This window comes from Vespula pensylvanica, chromosome 6, assembly GCF_014466175.1.
Source record: "Vespula pensylvanica isolate Volc-1 chromosome 6, ASM1446617v1, whole genome shotgun sequence".
NCBI lineage: Eukaryota > Metazoa > Arthropoda > Insecta > Hymenoptera > Vespidae > Vespula > Vespula pensylvanica.
The window spans coordinates 3,408,752-3,418,751 of record NC_057690.1 but is presented as its reverse complement, the minus strand read 5'-3'; the positions used below and the strand labels follow the sequence as shown (position 1 = coordinate 3,418,751).

The window sequence follows — 10,000 nt, the reverse complement described above, 5'->3', positions numbered from 1 at the left end:
GCTACATGGTCGACTTGGTTTTTTGGTACGTTCGACGTTTGAAGTTCGTCGAGAAAGAGAACTTGCTTCGATATAGAATAAAGAATTATTTTTCAAAATACCATTATTTCCCTCTTCACTTCAACTTAATTTTTCTATCATATTTCAATTATAACATTAAAACATTTAGATTCGTAATTAAAACGATTATATCGATATCCTCAAAATTACGAGAAATAATAAATATACTCGAATTTTCTATGACATTGAGGTTATTATTAAAACATATGAGTTATAATTAGAATATTTATATTCATATCATCGAAAATAAATGAATCAAAAATCCCGAGAAGAAAAAAAGAAAAGAGAAAAGAATACTCTAATTTTGTATCACATTGAAGTTATAATTAAAACATTGGATTCATCATCGAAGATCAATTAATCATTATCTATTTCTATTCTAAAACAATGGTCTCAAATTGACTCTCTCTCTCTCTCTCTCTCTCTCTCTTTCTCCCTCTCTATTTTCTCGACAATATACTTTCAGATTCACCATCGGGAAACATTAGTCAGCATCCAGAATTTGGTAGATTGCCAAACTCTTTGGGCTTATCACGAATACAAAAATGGATAATTGACCGCGGCCATTATCGTTTAGTGGAGAATTATTTCCATTAAGTATGATAGATTTAACACAACGATTTGTTCTAATAAATTAAACTAACCAATCACGTTGTCCCTTTCTCTCTTTCTTTTTTGAACATAGTTCAATTCGAACTTGACTTTTATTAACCTCTCCCATTGGATACAATGATCTCTCATCGTTATATATTTTCTTGAAAGTGACCATGTATCGTGAGATATATGATAATACGTACATAAATATATACATATATATATATATATATATACACATACGCATGTAGGTATATATATATGTACATATATTTTCACACGACCGTGCCTTCGAGGGTGCAACAAGGTGTTTTTAGACGGAGCACGATGATTGGACGTAGGCCAAGTGCACTAGGAACAAGGTTTCATAATCTAATACAGTCAGCTTGACTTTACCGATGACTTCAACATGATATCAAAACTAAGATTTCTATGAAATGAAAGGTCAAAAAAAAATTGAAGTTATCTATGTATTTGCACACACACACACGCGCGCGCGCGCGCGGATGCATACCTATATATATTTTTTATAAATATACAGATGTTTATAAAAAAAATATACATTTTCTCTGATAAACAAAAAATTGTCCCCTCTTACATATATTCATTACGTTCGTAGTATTCTATCTGTATGCACACAAGCATGTTTGTAATGAGTGTTGTTACTTCGTGCGTGTGTGCGTGTGTATGTGTGTGCATCTGCATGAATAGATCGTATGAAGGTGACACAACATAAAGTATCTCCTACAACGTGATAAAAGTTATGTAATAGATCAAGTAACGAATACAACGACGAACAAGCGTTCAAAAGACTGTGAGATTCCAGGAACGAATGTTGTTTTCTTTACTGAACCATGACTGTGTATATATTACATATATATATATATATATATATATATATATATAATTAAATTATTATTATTAATCTTCAAACAGATTATGATTTATTTTCAAAAATTGTATTATCAAACTTGGAATGAATCACAAAACTGATTTTACAATTAATATTATAAATATATATATTTGATTTTTTATAATTCAAGTTCAAATTCTAAAATATATCTACGTCAATGTTATGATACAGTTTTTATTAAATTATCTTATCAATAATAAACGATAATATGTCTGATAGAATTATATTTAATAAAATTGTACGTTCGTAATAAGAAAATATACGATTGGCTGACAAAAAAAGATGATGAAAGTCGAGTATCTTGTGCAAGACTCATTGTCAGTGTGAAACGAATCGTGAAAACAGAAGTTGTTACACGGCTTAAGAACGAAGAGATTGTTGGAGTGAAATGCTGAGCTTTTAAGTTTACTAAGTAACTCGAACGAGTTTCACAGGACGATTCATTCGATCGTTGTTTTTTAATCGACACGGAAATAACCAGCTGCTAATCTAATTCGCATATTCGCGTGAAATGTAAAATGGTGTCAATGTACAGAAGAAAGTATACGTAAGTATTTATTTTACACGATCGATATAAACGAGCTAAAAGTTATTAAATGATTATAAAAATCAATTACTGTTTTTTCAACATTTTTTTTACATTTTTAATCAAACTTGCAGTTTTACAAGTTACGCTTGTAGTTTTATAATCTGAAGGAAAAAAAAATTAATCTAAAATCTGTTTCGAAAGGAAAGTAATTTATGTTTAAAATTAGAACTTAAGAAATTTTTATCTATATTTATATAATAGATAATTTATAATTGCAATTATATATATATATATATATATATTTGATATATATATATATAAAATTGATAATTGAAACTGTATTATTTTAATAAGACATAATCGTTATAGAAAAATTTGGTATGTAATTGTTCAATCTATTCCGATGATTTTCTTTTCCCATCCCCGTCTTATTTCCTCACTTTTGTTGATCGAATCAAATAACTAGAACTTGCCATTAATTGAGTTAACTTCTAATAATTAACTCTCTAACCTTGGAAGTCATTTAAGAAAATGGGATCAAGCTGTGCCAAGACCTTTTTAAAGAAAATCGAATTGAGTTTATCAAATCGAAATTATATTATAAATAGTATTATTTAGAAATTATTTATATTTATGTGCGTGTGTAATTATCGAATTATATGTTATAGTAACGTCACAAATATCATTAATCATTTTACGAACAACGTTGTAAACAATTTCTAATAAATTAAAAAAATTTCATGGCTCGGTTAATCCAAATAAAAGAAGCGAACGAAAACGAAGCGTTTTAATTGGATAAATCAGATTCGTGCTGGCTCGTTAAAAATCGTTGCTAGTAAAATTGCAACATTTATCAAAGTATGTAGTATTTCGTAAAGAGGTCAGAGTTCGTAAAAAAAAAAAAAAAAAAAGAAAAGAAAAGAAAAAAGAAGAAAAGTTACTACATTCGTAAATTACACAATCAACAATGCGTACTAAATAAATTATTAAAAAAGTATTAAATATTTTAGAATAAAATCGATAGTAAAAATAAATATGCATTTAACTATGAACATATATATATATATATATATATATATATATATATACAGACACACACACACATATATACATAACTAATCATATTTCTATCATATACGCATTGAGAATAAATGGAAATATAATGTCGATAAACAGTGAGGAGGGTGTTGCCATCTATCGGTATTAGACCAAATTAAAATATTCGAACTATGCAAATGTGTATATATCTGTTAGTATTAGATATTTTCTAAATTTCTCTTATACCGATACAAAATAAATTATCTTCTTCTATTGTTTTAGAATGGGAAAAAAATAAACGAAAGAAAAGAAGAAAAAAAAAATCTTCTTTACCGGCCGAATACAATCAAATTTGCAATTCTATTCAAATTATTTTCTATAAAAATAGAAATAATTAACAATACGAAAAAATAATATGATGATTAACTGTTGGTAATCATAATATATAGCCAATAGGTCATAATTACATATAACTATTCTGTTGTTTCTTTTTCTTGACATTCAATTTTCATAGACTTTAACCTTTTAAAAATAACTTTTATTACTTATCTATAACTGACAGTAATTTTCAATTTGTTTACTTCGTACAATCTCTTCATCATTTAAAATCTTCTTATTTATCCATTATAAATGAACATTAGTCTATAAAGACACGATTTATAATTATAATTTTATTATCTAAAATAATATAATTATACCCTTCTGTCTCTCTTCCTTTATAATTATTCGGTATATTATAAAAATATAAATAATAATAATAAAGTAAGTACCAAGGTTGTTTCAAAAGTTACAACACATAATTCGCAGTATCTCATTAAAATATTTCTTTATCGTATATCAATGCTTGATTGTTGGCACGATTGAATCACTTTATTTATGTATGTATGTATCTATAACCTAACCTAAAAAGAAATGAGCACATTGAATCAATCGTTTGAGGTGTGTCTTATGCAGTAAGAATAACTGATTGATCCTAACTACGGCAAAACATTCAAAAAAATAAAAAATAAAATAAAAAGATAAAAAAAAATAAAAGAAAAAGACAAATAAAAAAATAATTAAAAAGATAATAATAGTAATAATAATAAATTACAAATGTAAACTTGTAACCTTGAAAAAAATTATCGTCTCGTCTGACGATAAGAAAACGATCGTCAGCACGTATTAAAGATACATATAGACTATAATATAAGAAAGATGTTACAATTAGATAAAGTATAGAAGAGTTTAACTATTAACACGAGTATAGCGCGATAATGACCAGTTAAAAAAAAAAAACTATACGTGTCGTGTCCTTGACTGTATGTATAATACATACTGACAAGAGTAATTAGAAGGCTGGTGCTGATTGCATAGCGAAGTAAACATCATCGATAGCAAACTTGATGTTTGCTTCTATGTAAGTGATCCAACTGTTTTACAGTCTACTATTTCAAAAAAAATTCTTCTAAGTTATTAGAAAAGTTAGGTTATATTTAGCTAATTCCTGAGTAATCTTTTTTTTCTTTTTTCTTTACTTTTTACAAGGTATTATTTTTTATTTTTATCCAAATACTTATCATATATATATGCAAATGTGTAAAATTTACAAGATATAAAAAAAAGAACAGAATAAAAATAAAAACTTGTTTTAAACTGTTAACTGTGACCTTCTGGCTTGGTATATAGCATGGTATAAGTGCATATACGTACACGTGTCTGTATATATATATATATATTAATGCAAAATTGTAAAGAGAACAGATGATTTTATACGTATATAAGTTATATATATATATATATATATAGTCGACTTAACCGGTTCGTTGATTTCTCTGCATCCGTTTATGATTCCGTCGGTAAGAGTCACCTGCTGCTACTCTCATTATCTTGAGTAACAGAATTACACGCATAAGAATTAATCCCTTTCCAAGAATTCTTCGACTTTTGTGTGTTTTAATGATGATACCATCGTTATCGAAAGTATGCAGAAATAATGTATACATAGATCGCATGAGGTATATACCTATATATGGAAATATTCCTACAATTTCTTTTTTTTTTAAACGACACGTGTAATTTTATAGCTATATATAAAATATACATAAAATATAAAATGTGTATATATATATATATATAATATTAGTAGTAATATATTATTATACTATATAACATACTATTATTATTACTATGTCCCTTATAGTAATACAGAATTAATATACTCTGTGTATGTACTGTATAGTAACGAAGTTAAATAAATTAAAAATAAAAAAAAAAAGGATTACTATTGAGGTACACTGACCCATTTTAATTGAGGGATCATGTAAGGAGGGGGAAGTAGTGAAAGCGATGAGAGTGAAAGAATGTCGTCACTATCGTGAATGATACTCGGCAATGAGAAATGGGCGGGGCTATGGGGGAACAAGTGATGCACTTCCGAGAATGGAGAAGGAAAGCACTTTCGAGATATTCTCCATACAGTACAATTACTCTAGTGACTCAGATGTCACATGAAAAGGCTAACATCAACGAGACGTCCGGTTATGTTTGACCCCTTCTGAAAGTTTCAACGGAGAAAGAGCTCATGATAAAAGACTACTTGATAAATTATATAAACGAAGAAAAGATATATAAAGGAAGGGAATGAACGATAAAAATATTATCTTGTCATATAAATTATTAATATTTTCAAGTGTGTGTATGTGTGTGTAATATGTATATATATTTTTGTAATTTACTAATATTTACTATATATATATACATATATATATATATATAATGTTACTATTAATATATTACTACTGTTATCACACTCTATTATATATTAGAGATATACTTTATTACTATATTAGAAGTAATATACTATTAATATTAACTATATGATATACTGCTATATTATCATTCTTTCTTTTTCTTTTTTATATTAGTTATATTTTTATATTTTTTATTTTAATTATTTTCTCTCTCTCTTTCTCTCTACGTTATATTAATATATTTCTATATTACTAAAGGAGTTACTAATTTTGAGATTAGTATAGATATTCTGATAAATAAAATCTATTAAGAATAGAAATATATATAGATTTATCGTTATCTTTGAACAGTCAGTGACATAACGTGTTTTCCGGATAAATACACGTTCTTAAGTCACATTCGTAAACTCCCATTAAAACTAATATCTTAGAGTTGAAAATGACGCATTGGTTACGAATTTCTAAGATCTAAAATCTATTCTTGGCAATATAGTTCGGTCATCTTAACTGGAAATAGTTTCTAATTAATTTGTTAATTCGAAATCGATAAAACCTAAGTATAAAACCTATTGTACAAATTAAAGGAACGCAACCGATCGTTATGATCGGAAAAAAAAAAAGAAAGAAAAAGAAAACGAAAGAGAGAGAGAGAGAGAGAGAGAGAGAGAGAGAGAGAGAGAGAGAGAGAGAGAGAGAGAGAGAGAGAAACGAATCAAACTCGTCGAACAAAATCTTTAAAAATAATTTTCATTTCCTTTTTTTCTGAGATTTTTTCTCTTTTCTTTTTCTTTCCCTTCTTTCTTTATTTTTTCATTTCGAATGGATTTAAGAAAAACATAAAACTCGAACGTTCGCAAAATGTCACTCAACAAATTTCATGGATTATTCTGGATCGAAGTACTCGCCGCGTGGAATGGTGAGAGAGAATCAATGGCGACTATTTTGAGAGATCTCGCCTCGACGACGACGACGACGACGACGACGACAACGACGACGACGACAACGACGACGACGACAACGACGACGACGACAACGACGACGACGACAACGACGACGACGACGACAACGACGAAGATGTCGACGAGGACGACGACGACGAAGACGATGAGTCGAGAACGTTCCCTCGTCTTCGTCGTAGCCGAAGAATCTTCAAAGACGCAACCCTGCTCTTTGCTAACAGGGTCTACCCACTAACACTATCGAATATATTCACTTCCTCCTAAGTGAAATGGAACCTGCCATTTTAGACAGCTAAATGTGTCATACATATACACATACACACACCCACGCGCACGAAATTATTATTTATATTATTTATATTCGTATATGTATGTATCATAAATTATTATCCTTTTGTTTTCTTCGTATTTTAAATGCAGATACGAATATATATTTATATGTTATATGTTTATATATATATATATATGTTTTATAGTTTATAATATTATATTTATACATATACCTATAGGCTGATATTTTGTTTGACAAGTACAATAATACATATGCATGTGTATATGTATTAAGAGAAAAAGAAAAAAAGAAAACGATTAGATTATTCGTCTTTTCTCTCTAACACATATTTCTAATTAATGAATATAACATCAACGAATTAATTGTATATTAATATATATATATTTATAAAATATAAATTTCTTTAAATAAATTTCTTTCTTTATAAAAGTCTTATAAGTAATCATAAGAAAATCATTAGTAAACTCTTGGAACATTTAGGCTTCGAAAGAGCAATAAGAGGCATATCATCCTCCCCGCAGGCATTTGGCAACAAACAGTTTATTTCTGGGCCCCTCTCACTCGGCACAGGCCGCTTTAGAAAACGCAGCGAAATGATTCTCGCAAGTGGACGACGTACTTTCGAGCCTCGTGGTTGCAATTCCGTCGAGTAACCAACACGTCATATTGATCTCATTTTAACCAACCAACAGATGCCTTTCATCCGATCTAAGCACAAAGAGGGATGATTCCATCGAAACTAAGGGGTGATTTATATAAAATTGGCAACACCGCTTACAAACGCCATTTTCCTGTCTAGTATTCTTCCTTTTCTTTTAATAAAAACAATTATTTATGGACCCTTTACAAATAGGCTCGAAATATTTACTTATTTTTTGTTTTTAAATTCCATTAGGGTGACTGTAGTCATTCAATGCTCACTGCGTACTAATGATATGACCCTTAATCAATAAAATTCTGCATATTTTAAATAAAGAATTATAAGTGAATGTAAGTAGGGATCTTTATGTCTCGATAATATTCAAACGTTCTTTTTTATTTGGACACCATGGTATTATTAATTTATTAAAATTCGTTTTATATTAATTTGATATAATAATAAAACGATCGAATATAAAAAGAATAATTCCGTCATAGCGTTAGGGTTAATATGAAATAAAAATTCTAATCAAAAAATAATTCGAAGATTAAAAATAATTTCTTTTCAAAGATCGAATCAATGAGAACGTAGAAACCAGCTTCTATCCAAGTCACGCTTAATAATAAAGTAATACTCTTAATTTATGATATCCAACAAGCACTCCAAAATACAACAATAAAACACAAAAGATAGCCGCTGTTAAACAATTGGATCCGTTTCAAACGTTCTTGTAGATTTTGTATATTTCGTAAAATGTTTTTGATAAAGCAAAACGTATGATATATGATTTTATTTTCCATCAACATTTGGAGAGAGAGAGAAAAAAGAGAGAGAGAGAGAGAGAGAGAGAGAGAGAGAGAGAGAGAGAGAGAGAGAGAGAGAGAGAGAGAGAGAGAGAGAGAGAGAGAGAGAGAGAGAGAGAGATAGAAAGACAAAAAAGAAATAAAAAGGAAACGAAAATAGATAAACATAAATTTCGAACGCGATAATATTTTTTAATAGTACAAGATGAAGCCAAAAGTTCTTGAATAATCTTAAAAATCGATTACTCTCTTTTCTGATACTTTTTTTCAGGTTACTTTTTTGTTCCCAGATTCTAACAAAGTTCAGGAACTTTGTTTATAGTTCTACAATCTGAATAAAAAAATAAAAAAAAAATAAAAAAAAATAAAAAAAATAAATAAATAAAAAAAAAAAAATTAATCTTGAAAAAAGTCACGAAAAAGAGTGGTGTAATTAAATTTTTGAAAATTGTCTAGGAATAATTTTGGCTCGTCTAGAAACTTTTTGACAACCCTGTGTATTTTGTGATAGTGTTTGTAATATACTTCTTTCATCCTTTTCTTTTTTAGGTTATACAGACACACATATACACACATCGAAAATAGCAATTTCTCTGTTGAGGGGTTGGTCGGTTGTAAGAAGAACTAAAAGGATATCGATCGATCCTTGACTGATCATTCGCCACACGAAGTGACTGCTCCTTTGTTGTACGAAGTTAGGAGGGTGGAAAAATGTAATCAGATGTCCTCTTCCTTTACGAGCTAGTACAGGTTGTGCCAAAAGTTCCTAGATAATTTTCGAGAAATACATTATTCTTTCTTTTTTAATTTTCTAAGAAACTTTTTGTAGGTTAATCTTGTTTCCTTTCTTATCTTTTTCTTTATTTTTTAATTATAAAACAACAAGGCTAAGAATTTTTCGGCTCATCCTGTATATAATCCGAAGAAAAGAATGGGATAGAAAGAGAGAGAGAAAGAGAGAGAGAGAGAGAGAGAGAGAGAGAGAGAGAGAGAGAGAGTGAGAGAGAAAATTCTTCGAAAATTTGTACCGTTAACACACGACTATAGAATAATTATGTTAATGAGGTTATCGTCGATGCAGAACACAAGTTACGAGATTTACGTGCCCAACTGACGTACTTCCGGTTATAAAAATTCATTTTCATTGTTAAACGATAATATTATATTCATATATTGCCCTCAATGTCTTTGAAAAAAATATTAAATATATAAATCGTATTATTAGTTACGAAAAGTTCTACAGATGGCGCACGTGAGATTAATGTTTTCAACATATTTGTAAGGAGGAAAAAAAAAGAAATTAAAAAAAAAAGAAAGAAAGAAAGAAAAAAAGAAAGAGAAGAACAGGTAGTTTTGTAGTTTCGTTTTCTCTTCGTGCATTTAGAATTATAGAGAAAGAAAGAGAGAGAGAGAGAGAGAGAGAGAGAGAGAGAGAGAGAG

The 10,000-nt window shown here is 28.9% G+C and overlaps 1 protein-coding gene across 1 annotated transcript in view; it reads right to left on the bottom strand.

Moving 5' to 3' along the window:
• LOC122630266 (BAG domain-containing protein Samui-like) overlaps window positions 1–10,000 on the bottom strand; it is a 22,479-nt gene that overhangs the window by 11,446 nt on the left and 1,033 nt on the right. The window lies entirely within an intron of this gene.